Raw genomic sequence first — 11,381 nt, forward strand, 5'->3', positions numbered from 1 at the left:
TAAATCCCCAGGACGTGTCTCCTGCCTTCCTTCACAGGGGGAGGCACTGACTTAGTTCCAAGGAGAGGGTTACAAACTGTGGTTCCCACACACCCTGTTCCTTGTCACTCAGATGGAAGGTTCAGACCAGAGGGCCAAGCGGAGAGAGGCGGGAGTGAGGGCCTCTGTTTAAAATGAACAAAGGCCTAGTTTCAAGATACTTGGGGACCTGTTCTGTAGGAACAAGACGACGCCCAGAGGCTGGCAATTACTGGAGCGCTCCTGAAGCACATGCATGCCATGGAGTCACTCACTGGGGCTCCCAGCCCCCGGTGAGGTCCTGGGAGCCAATTCCACAGCCAGCCAAAGGCAAGACTTGGCAGCCTGTGTGATTAATTGCCTTTGTTTCCTCACAAAGGGAGTGCACCCCCTAGAATCAGGCAGTAGGAGGGGAGTGGCCTCCACCAGGAGGTTCCCCCTTCCTCCCTCAAGTCCAGGGTGTGCCTGGGAAGGAGCTTCTGTGCTTTGCTCTGGGAAAAAAAAAAAAAAAAGGTATCTTTCCAAGAGAAAATTATACAGCTCAGAAAGTTAGTCATTAATGTAATGGTCTGAATCTACAATGAGAAAAAGATTGAAGCTGACATGATTTTTATCTTTGATATTATAGCTTCTGAAGTTGAGAAGTAATTACGTATGTTAATATTACATCCATCCGATATTCAGTGAATTTTTTTTTTTTACAACTCTTTCTTAATTAATCTTCCCTCCCCACCCCCCCCCCCCCCAACCTCTGTTCACAGTGCTGGCAAACCGTCCTGAAATTGATCTGGGCTGATGCAAAAAGAACACAGCGAGGAATCAGGAAGATCTAGGTTTGAATATAGACCGATGTCTGATCTTGGGCACACAGTAGATAAATAATACAAATAATAATCGGTGCCGACTGAAAATGCATTGTCGTACCAGGCACTATGTGAAGGCTTCACACACACATTATTTCGTGGAATCCTCACAAAACCTTATGGGATGTGAGTTCCTCTCAGGTGCATTTTGGAGATGAGGAAACAGGCTTGTCAGGGTAGAGCCCGAGCTCATGGCTGGAGTGGCTTGTGCACAGCAGACCAGGTCTCTGAAGATACCGTCACCTTTCAGCTCTGTACTCTGGGATCTTGTGCTGAACATAGAGGTGGGGGGAATTGGGGGTGGAAACAGTTACCCCCACTGCCTCAGATCATCCTCCTTTCTCCATCACACACCTTATATTTTAACAGGCTAGGGCTACCACATGTTCCAGGCTTCTATCCTACCTCTAACCCCCCAAGGACCGAGTAACCGAAAGCATCAGAAAAGCAATAACGAATCTCTCTCTGCTCTTCCCTCCTCAGCAGAGGCCAGGAGTCCCAGAGTGCTGGAGAGAATTACAAAAGCAAGGAAGCCGCAGCCACTGCCCTTCAGCTTAAAATACAGGCACATTAAAGAGACACCACGTGCAAATCACAAAGAACCTGGCCACTGTCCTCACTGTTTCAATTCTCCGGCAGACCTGGGGCCCTGAGATGCCGATTGCTGAATCTCACATTCCTGGAGGATCTTTGAGTGTCTGCCCTTTGATGTTTGACAATAAGAACAGAGTTATGAAGATAGATTACATATATATGTGATTGCCAGTACAGGGTCCAGAAGTCATTTAATATTGTCATTATCCCTGTCACTGTTATTGGATCTTGAAGTTGAAGATGATTTGGATAAAAGGAGAAGAGGAGCTTCAGGGAGATGGAACAGAGGAAGGAAAGGCTTATAAGCATAAGGATTTGTTAGAGGATACCTGTACAAATTATAGGTACAATTTTCAAATTTATCATTTTATCCAACAAATATTTATTGAGCACCTACTATTCTCTAGATCCTGTGTTAAGCTCTGAGCAGGAAGATAAAACAAGAGTCCTACACTCAAAAGGCATAATAATAATCCTGGGAAGACAGACATTGCATAAAGTCAACAAACGAATTAATGTGATTACAAAGTGTGAGCAATAAGCGCCATAACTTAGGTTTATGAGAAAATGACAAGGGAGCAATTTATAATGGGTGTACCTTTAGGTAGGTCGAGGATGACACTCCTGAGCGGGGGTCTTAGGAGCTGAAACCTGAAGGGAGAGCAAGAATTGGTGAGGCAAAAAAAAAAAAAAGTCGGTGAGGCAATGAATTGGGGGAAGAGTGTTTGATTTCTAGGGAACAGCCTGTGCAGAGTTGCTAGGTCAGGAAAGTCAGGCCACAGAAGGGTGGGGAAGGGATGGGTGGTCCTCTGTTCGACCCTCGGCAGGCTCAGGCACCAAACAAAGCCTATCACCTCCTCCTTACCTTAGTTCTGCTCCTCACCCCAGCACCTCCCTATGCCACACACCACGGCTCTGTGGATTTGGCCTTCTCTTCCCTGCAGACAACAAGCGTGTTAAGAGGCTTGGGGTCTTTGACATACTTAGGGGGCCAGACGAACACAAGCTCCCTAAGATAGATGCCGATTTCTCTACTTATTGCAAACTGCAAAAAGCACAGCGCAGAGGAAGCTCCCTTCAGATTCCTGCAGACCTGCTGCTGGTTCTGACTGACTTGCTTGGCACTGGAGGAGGTCTATCTGCATTTGGTATTGATCTTTAATTGCCAGCACTGGTCATCACTGGCTCTTGCTCTCTTTTCTGTGGCTATTAGAAGGAAGCAGACATGTCCAGTGGACAAGGGAGGCGAGTTATTAAAATGTTTTGATATATTGTCAACAGCACATACAAAGGCAATAGTCACTTTTCCAAATTATCTATTTGTAAACCTGGATTTTCTTTATAAACAATTTGGAGACAATCTCTTTCTCTCTCTTACTTTTGGGAAAATGCTTTAAAGGATTACATAACTCCAAAATCCTTATCTTCAATGGGTGGGGGGCACTTATGCTTAAGTGACATAGTGTCTTGTGAACAGGCAAGTGGGGAGTTGGAACATGTGGTAGAGTGGTGAAGAGTGGCTATTTTGCTCTGAAGAGCTGGGTGAGGAATGGCACACTGGGGAGGCCCTGCAGGGTGTGGGCAACCATGAGGACCCCAAACAAGGGCAACAGCGTGACATTTAACTTTTGATCACCCAAATACATCTGTAGCACTTCTGTTTTATTACACAAGAAAAGCTCAAACATACCCAATTTTAAAAGATTTCGATAACCAGGAGTAGTCAGAGTAAAATGTGAAATTATCTCTCTTCCTGCTTCACTCCCATTATGCCCATTCCTCACCTGAGAGAATCATAGCCAGCACCTGTTTATTCAAGTTCATACCTGCATATGCACATACACATGTACGTCATGAATACAACTCTCCTTTTATCAGTTGAAATACCTGGGAGAGTTTGCTGAGTCCATGGAGATGTATCAGATGCTTTGTAGCAGCTACTCAGAACAGAGGCATCCCCCTAGTGCTGGGAGCATTACTGGGATCAGACCCAGGCAGAGATCTGAAACAAGGATAGAACCAGGAGAGGTGGCAGGGCTTCACCAGTGAGTGACAGGAATTCATGTTCTTTACATTTATTTCCATTTTTATTAGACGAAGCTATATTACAGTAACAAGCTCCATTTTTGTCAGCAAGCTAAGAGCTTTGCATACACTATTCTTTAAACATTTACAACCACCCTGCAACCTAGGGACTATTATTCCCATTTCGTAGGTGGCAAAACTGAGGTTCATTTCAGAAATCAAGGAACCTCCCTAAAGTCATGCAGCTAACAAATAATGGGGACATTAGTGTCAGATAAATCTTTCTAACCCTGATGTCCATGCCTTAACCATTACACTTTATCCCTACTCTATAATCATATCCAGGGCATAGGAACGTTTTTAAAAAGTGGCTTTTCATTTTGGTCCCCAAAGACTATTTCGAGCAGGTGAACCATGTCTGTCTACAGCCACAAAACTGACTGGTTTATTCCCATGCCGGCAAGGCTCACAGTCCTTTGCTTTCTGCAAACTCTGAGGACTTGCACAGCTGTCCTTATGGTCCCTGACCCTGGTGACTCCACAGGGAGGTGTCCGGCTGTCTAGCAAACACCAGGCAGGCAGCTTCCTTGCTGGGAAAAGTGATCTGAGATGAGGTGGTGGCGGTCAGCATGTGGATGAGGGGTAACATGCCTTCCAAATGCAGTTATTGGAAACTGCACTCATTAGAATACTGTAATTGGTTCCTGCAGGGCATTGGAGGTTAGTGACACAGAGGAGACAAAGAGGAGGGGCTGTGAGGGAGTGTACTCTAAGGATTTTATTTCCTTTTTTACCTTTTCTCCTCCAGGAGGGAGCTTCAACTGGTCAGCCTCACAGTCAGGCTCCGTGTATGGCAGATATGAAGCCTTCTGCGACCTGTACTCACCACCCCGCTTCCCTCTTGCTCTCATCCACCTTTCAACAGGAGCCTGCCTATTGGCCTTGTCCCACCTCTTCTGCCAGAGAAGAAAGCTACTGATTAACAAATTTACAGAAAGATGTTGGAAATTGATGTGACGCCCCTCACAGACTGAATGAGGCAGATAGGATTTTTCAAAGAACCCCATGTAAAAGGCAGTTGCTTAGCCCAAAGTCAGAGGGACCAAATGGGGGGGATCTGTAGGTACTGGTGAAATGGCAAGTCATCAATTAGGTAATAGATAACACTTTCTGCTGCCCACATATAGAGCTGGACATTGGCATGAGGGTGCCAGAATGTTCCCACTTACTTGGGGTGAAGAAAGGAGAGGAGATATCTCTCTAGCCTTAGGGTTGGATCCTTTTTTGGAACACTAGTAGGTCAACATGAAAGGTGATCTCCTGATACTCCATTTAGCACTCCCAGGGTATCCAACCCTGCCTTTCTAAAAAATCTGATGGGGGGAATTATGGGTTTTATACCCAGAAGCCAGGAAATTTCTGAGGGGCTTGATCTGGGTGTGGTTCCATGGTTTTAGGCACAGTAAATTCATCAAGTGATTCATGTAAGATTACTGCATGTTACATTTCGCATATATCTCAATTTTACAAAGTAAAAAGTAAATATTTGTCCATTGCCAAAAACATCAGTTCTCAAAATCTTATTTGTACACCAATATTTTCCTGAAACTCTATTAGCTGATAATCATCTATCTCTTCTCTCTACCTAACCAAATCCTGGGTTTTATTAAGGGCCAGGTGAAGACAAGCTTTCTAAAGAAAATGTAACCTTAATTGCCCAAACCACATTGATCCATGCTTTCTGAACTCCTTACAGGACCTACTCTCAGAACTGGGGGCAGGTCTAGGGTTATGGGGTCTGAGGTTTACACAATATGAGTATTTCTTTATAAGATAAAGGATACAAAATTACGAATACAAATCAGATTACAAAATTAGGTTATGAAAAGGACACTGGAAATTTCAGGTCCCCTTTTTTCTTGGGAGTTCTTTAAACAATTTATCAACAGTGTTCATGTAAGAAAGCTACCGGTTTGTAACTTGGCTTCCGATCTGTACCTAGAGCTCTCATCAGCTCCTGACCACCCTTAGAATGTATATGGATCAGGCAAGTGAGAAGCTCAGGCTTCATCACTTTGCAGTAAATCTTGTCCAGATCAGCACATACACGTGGGCATTTCACTTCAGCCCGGTCTGAGTAGAAACTTCTCTGTTTTGTGCACACACATTCTGCCACCCTGGATGACTGTAAAATCCTGCAGGACAAAACCACAGCAAAAGCACACTGCCTTCAAAACTCTCAGAATCTATACACCAGTGTCTTTTTTGGAAAGGCTCTCCATGCTGTTGAAATAAATGTTTGGGAAGAGGGAAAAGGATTCCCAAAGACAGGTGGTAGTGATAATGGGGAATGATAAGTCATTAGTTGGAGTAAGTGGATCCTTTCTGTGCCCCCACTATCCAGGTCCTGAATATTTGCCCAGCCTTCCACTGAGCCAAACATCTTTTAAAAATCGGTTTGACTGAAAATTAACCTCAGGCCACATGGAAAGTAAGAGATGGTCTGGCTTGGCTCAGACAGGTAAAGTCATTTCCCTGGGCTGCCTGCCCTTGTGCATGACATGAAGGATTCCATAGAGAAGAAGGAAGAGAAAATAATGGAGAGAGAGAAGGAAGTGGAAGAGGGAGAAAGAAGATGAGGAAGAAAGGAAGGGTCTTGTAAAAACAAAAAAGTAGGAGATTAATGGAAAAAGAATACTTAATAAAGCTCTCTTGGGCTCACACTCTGTCTCTTTTTCTTTCTTCCTTTTTTTTTTTTTTTTTCTTTTTTGAGGCTGCTGTATTAAATTAAAGTCATACATAGGTTTCAAAGGAAATCACATTTCTGCAGTCTGGTGAGCCCACCTGACAATGCACGCTAACAGAATTGTAAATGTAAAGGGTAATGCTTGTCAGTGCCTGACAGTTCTAAATGGCCTTTTAGTTCAGTACGCAGAGCTGTCATAAAAAAACATAAAAATGCATATGCAGACAGCTGAAACTGCTATGCACATCATTATCTGCAAATGGTATAAGTATCCTGAACAAAAGGCCTTCCAGTTTAAGGACATGCATAAGACATTTCTCTGCCTCCAGCTTTAAAACAAAGTGCTGTCAAGAAAACAAGATTCCCAGTGCCAGAACTGAGGTTTTTCTGTCAATCAGTGAGGTGCTACATTTGTACATATTTTTCTGACCCTGCATATGAGAAGAGCATTCTTAACAGATGTGTATTTAACTTCTGGCAGCTACATCTGTTTCTTCTGCACCTTCCTTCTTATTTCTTTATCATTGTTCTAACAGACCGCTGCACAGAGGTGTCTTCTTATGTACTTACTCATTCTATCCTGTCTTTGCTCTTTTCTTCTCGTTTCCTCTATATCGTCTTTTCTTTAAAGCTTTTCTTTCTTTCTTTTCTTCTTTCCCCCCACCTCCCCATCATTCAGGAAAGCCCAAGGAGACCAAGTTTGGGACTGTGGTGATGAAATTGGTGGAGGTATTTGTCTTTCCTTCCCTAAGCAGGGATATTGTCTGCCTTTAGGATTGCAAGTTGCTTGAGGGCAAAGATGATTTTTGTAATGTAATCATTCTGAAACCTAGTTGTCAGAATCATATGAAAAACTTTGCAAAATTCTCATTTCCTGAATCCCCACAAATGATCCTCTGAATCAGATTTTCTAGGGTTTGGAGCCAGGGCATTTGTATTTTTAACAAACGTCCTGGTGCTTGCCGTTTTTCATTCATTCAAGTGATCATCAGACCAAAATTTATTGGACATCTACCTTGTGGCAGTCAATGTTCTAAGCACTGGGCATGTCCTAGTGGATGGAAAGGCAAACTCCCTGACCTCCAACAATTTGCATTCTATTCAGTGAGACAGACCAATAAACTCATAAATAAACAAATGAACATGTTTGGTACGTAGAGTGACAAATATCTGAAGAACATGAAATGGACAATGGAATGGAGAGTAGCATGAACCAGGGTGAAGGATTCCCATGTGCACATAAGATAACTCTTCCTGAGGTGCTGACAGAGGATCTGAGAATTGCATGGTGAGGAGTCAGCCAGGAGAATATCTGAGGAAAAACATTACCTCATTTTATTCTTTCAGCAAAAAAGTATTACCGAAGTAGCCAAACTGAGATTTACACCTCTGTGCTAAGTGAGATGTGGCAAATCAAGCCCAAGTCTCACCCTTGTTTCCACACCTATCTTAATCCTGCCCAAACTTTGGACTCACCCTGAAATATAAACTTTCCCTCTGTCATCTCAGAGGCATCCATCAATGCATCCATCCAATGTCTGTTCATCAAACATATGGGGAGGATATATTCCAATACAGGTATGTGTAGAAAATTCTACAATAAGTTCCCTAATTGAGTCCGATTTGATCTCTATTACTTCTGAATTCTCAGAATGTAGACCACAAAAACTAATCTCTAATCAGATCGCATACGTGGACAAATCTAAATAAGACTATAAACTTCTTAGGTTGAGGCCGTATTTCACAACTTCACTGTTTCTGGCCCACTGGGGACACCCTTCAATCTTTTTCATGAGCTTTTGAGTGTTAAGTTGAAGCCTCAAAATCTCCAGATGAATTTCAAGGAGAGATAATGACCTTTAATAATGATTTTCCCCCAATGACCAATCACCACTCCATTGTTGGAGTTTAACTGAAGTGCAGGACTTGGAAGACAATATAGCCAACTGACAGAAAAGGTGGACCCTGGAGTAAGAGACCCACTAGCTATGATAGTGGACAAATCTTGAAGCTTTGGTGATAACAAAAATGGTGATACTTAAAAATGGTGATAACAATAGGGCTTACATGAGATAGCTATTGCAAAGATTAAATAAAATAAAGTATGTATGATGCTTAATACACTGTGGCATATAGTAGACACTTAATAAACATTATCAATTGTATTTATTATGATTATTACTTTCCACTGTGCTATTAAGATAAGACACTGCCATGTGACAAACTGGACCTATCATCAGAGTTCTGAACATTGTTGTTTTCCCTTACCTTGAAAGATATAGAAAGTCCAATCTCTCCCAAAGCCAACATGCCCAGTTACCCTCTGGAGCCCTCTCTAAGGAAGGCATCATTTTTTATACTATACTTTCCTATTGTATTTTCTTCTAATAGAACTTAGGTCTTCTAGCTATTATAAAAAATAATGTTCTCTTGCTCCATCTCCTGGGGTTTCACTCTTGCTAAGAGCAATCGCTTTTTATTGAATGTGCAATTTTATTGCTATGGAAAATATAGTGATTAATGAGACCCTGTGACCAAGGTTAGTTGGGACAGGCTTGGACTTGTTAGCATCATGTCCTTATTTTTCACAGTACCAAAGTTGGCTACAGTGGGAACTGCATTATCAAACACATTAGTAACTTTTTAGAGGGGATAGAGTTAATGAAAAGAACTGCTTTGTTGTGTACAATTAGAAAAAGATTTAGAAATGAAGTAAGCTTAGAAATCTAAGGTGGTAGAATATATAGTAAATATGATTTTAAAAAAGATTTATTCATTAATTTAAGAGAGAGAGAGCACAGGTAGGAGAGGCAGAGGGAGAGGGAGAGAGAATCTCAAGCAGATTCTGTGCTGAGCATGAAGCTGGACCCAGGGCTCAAGATATATACTATATACTATATATATAACTTTTAGATTTAAAAAGGACATCAAGAGTCACCAGTATAATCTTTGTAGGGAGAAATCCATCCCACGGTATTCCCATAGTTGATCTGAATTATCTCACAAACTACAGAGGCAGTCCTACTGGAAAAGTTCTACACTTTAATCTGACGTCTAAATCTAGCTCCTGGTAACTTTTAGTCTGGTCTTTTTAGAACAATGAAGAATAAGACTACCTCATTTTTTCATAAAATGTTAGAGTTGAAAAAGCCGTAGACATTTCATGACTGAGACTTCCCATTTTGCAATTAAGAAAACCGAGAGCTTCTTTTTCCACAGGCTTCCCCTCTGGGTGCGTGAAGAGTTAACATTTTCCTTATAGCATGAGCGGAGTTTGAAGTGTTTGTGAAACACTGGAACTCAGAGGACAGGTTTGGGATTCAGCAATAAAGCTAATAGTCATGGCATGTGTCTTGGTAGCTAAGCTCATGGAAATTAAGGAGATTATCCAAGAGAAAGAGATAAATTGAGAAAATAAGAGGGTAGAAGGAAATTCTGAGGATCTTCCATTTTTGTGTCATGGTGGAAGTTAGTTTTGCTACCTGTAATAATAATTTAAATCAGCTATAACAGAGACCCCACATGGCCCAGTCTGTTCAGTATGTACTCAAGATATAATTGTTTAATTCCAAAAATCTTAAGAAATAATATTAACTTCTTAACTGTGAGTTTCTTCTTTAAAGGGAGTAGCATTTCAAATGCTTCTCAAAAGTTCTGTTTAATTTGGGCACCCAGGTGGCTCAGTTTGTTAAGTGTCTGACTCTTGATTTTGGCTCAAGTCATGATCTCAGGATTGTGAGATTGAACCCCAAGTCAGGCTTCACACTGAGCATGGAGCCTGTTCAAGATTCTCTTTCCCTCTTCCTCTGCCCCTCCCCCTTCAATGTGCTCTTGCTCTCTTACTTCCCCTCTCTCTCTCTACTAAAAAAAAAATATGTGCAGAGAATCTTTCCTTTTTTGAGGTGTCCAACTCAGGACAGCTGCTAAAATCTGTCCTTGCTGACTTTCTACACTCTTACCTTCTCTACAGTTCTTTTTTCACCACAATGTGGCTTTCTCCCCAAAAATCTCTTTTCCCAAAGTCCTGGTGCTTCTCTAAAGCTGAATGTGCCAGCTGAGATTTCTGCTTTAAGGCATATTGGGCCACCTAAGGATGGTGGGTGACTTGAAAGCCCCACAACACCTATCTTCCCTCACTACACCCCGAGGGAAAGCATGGAGAATCTCATTTCTTCCACCTTCCCCCAGACATGTATCTCTTTTCATTTTCTCATTTGTTTCCTTATTTAAAATTCTTATGAATCATTTCTGATAAGTCAATTCTTTATAACATCGTATCAATTGTCCCCTCTAGTTTTCTGCATCTGAAAATTTCATAAGCGTGTATTTATGAAAATACTTGCTAACATGTTCAATGAAACCAAATCAATAGTAGAATCAAGTGGCATGCTAACAGAGACCATTTTCTAGGTTGACTGGGATAGTTTTCACTTGGATAGCATTGGAGTGTACTAAATGACTGCACATATTGGGCTTCATTATTGATATGTGTGTAGTGATTTGTCCAAAGCCCAAAGTAAGATGGATTTCAAACTCATGGCCACTAATTCAAGACCACTAATTGTGCAATAATTTTAAAATGTATCAGAATCAATATTTGGTATGCAGTCCACCAATTTTTCCAAAGGTAATTCGACAAAACTTTACTAAAATTCAGGTCAACTTGATTTGTGTCCCATGGTCTCTCCATGTGGTAATATATTTTTTTTTCCTTAAAGGAAGTAAGTTAGTCTTTTCTGCTTCTTCTTAGTGAACCCATGTTTGCTCTTATAATTCACCACATTCTTTGTTCAGGCTCTAAAGCTTCTCTAGTCAACAGTCTGTCCTAGAATTTGGTTGAGTGTGGTTAAAACTAAGTTCCTATCTATAGTTCCCAGAATTTGTTGTTTAAAAAAATCATTAAAATGTTTATTTGCCTTTAGCATTCTGACATGGATCTCATTCCTGAAACAGCCTCAAAGATTATAAACAGCTTTGCTTAACAACATAATGTGGGATCCATGTCCATAGTCCACACCCACATCCATGGTGATATCCTGCTCCTCTCTAGTCCCTTCCCTAACAGTCTGGGGAGAAATACATTTCTCTTCTCACACAGAAAACCAGCCATCTGTCATCTTTCTTTTCACCTGCTG

At 41.5% G+C, this 11,381-nt stretch overlaps 1 long non-coding RNA gene across 1 annotated transcript; it reads left to right on the forward strand.

Annotated features, from left to right (window-relative positions):
* Window positions 1-401: 401 nt before the first annotated feature.
* On the forward strand, window positions 402-5,216 carry LOC112651594 (uncharacterized). The gene is made up of 4 exons (XR_007410273.1): window positions 402-531; window positions 780-851; window positions 1,365-1,819; window positions 4,309-5,216. It is a non-coding gene; the product is annotated as an uncharacterized LOC112651594 (long non-coding RNA).
* The last annotated feature ends 6,165 nt before the right edge of the window (window positions 5,217-11,381 follow it).

This window comes from Canis lupus, chromosome 4 (assembly GCF_003254725.2).
Source record: "Canis lupus dingo isolate Sandy chromosome 4, ASM325472v2, whole genome shotgun sequence".
NCBI lineage: Eukaryota > Metazoa > Chordata > Mammalia > Carnivora > Canidae > Canis > Canis lupus.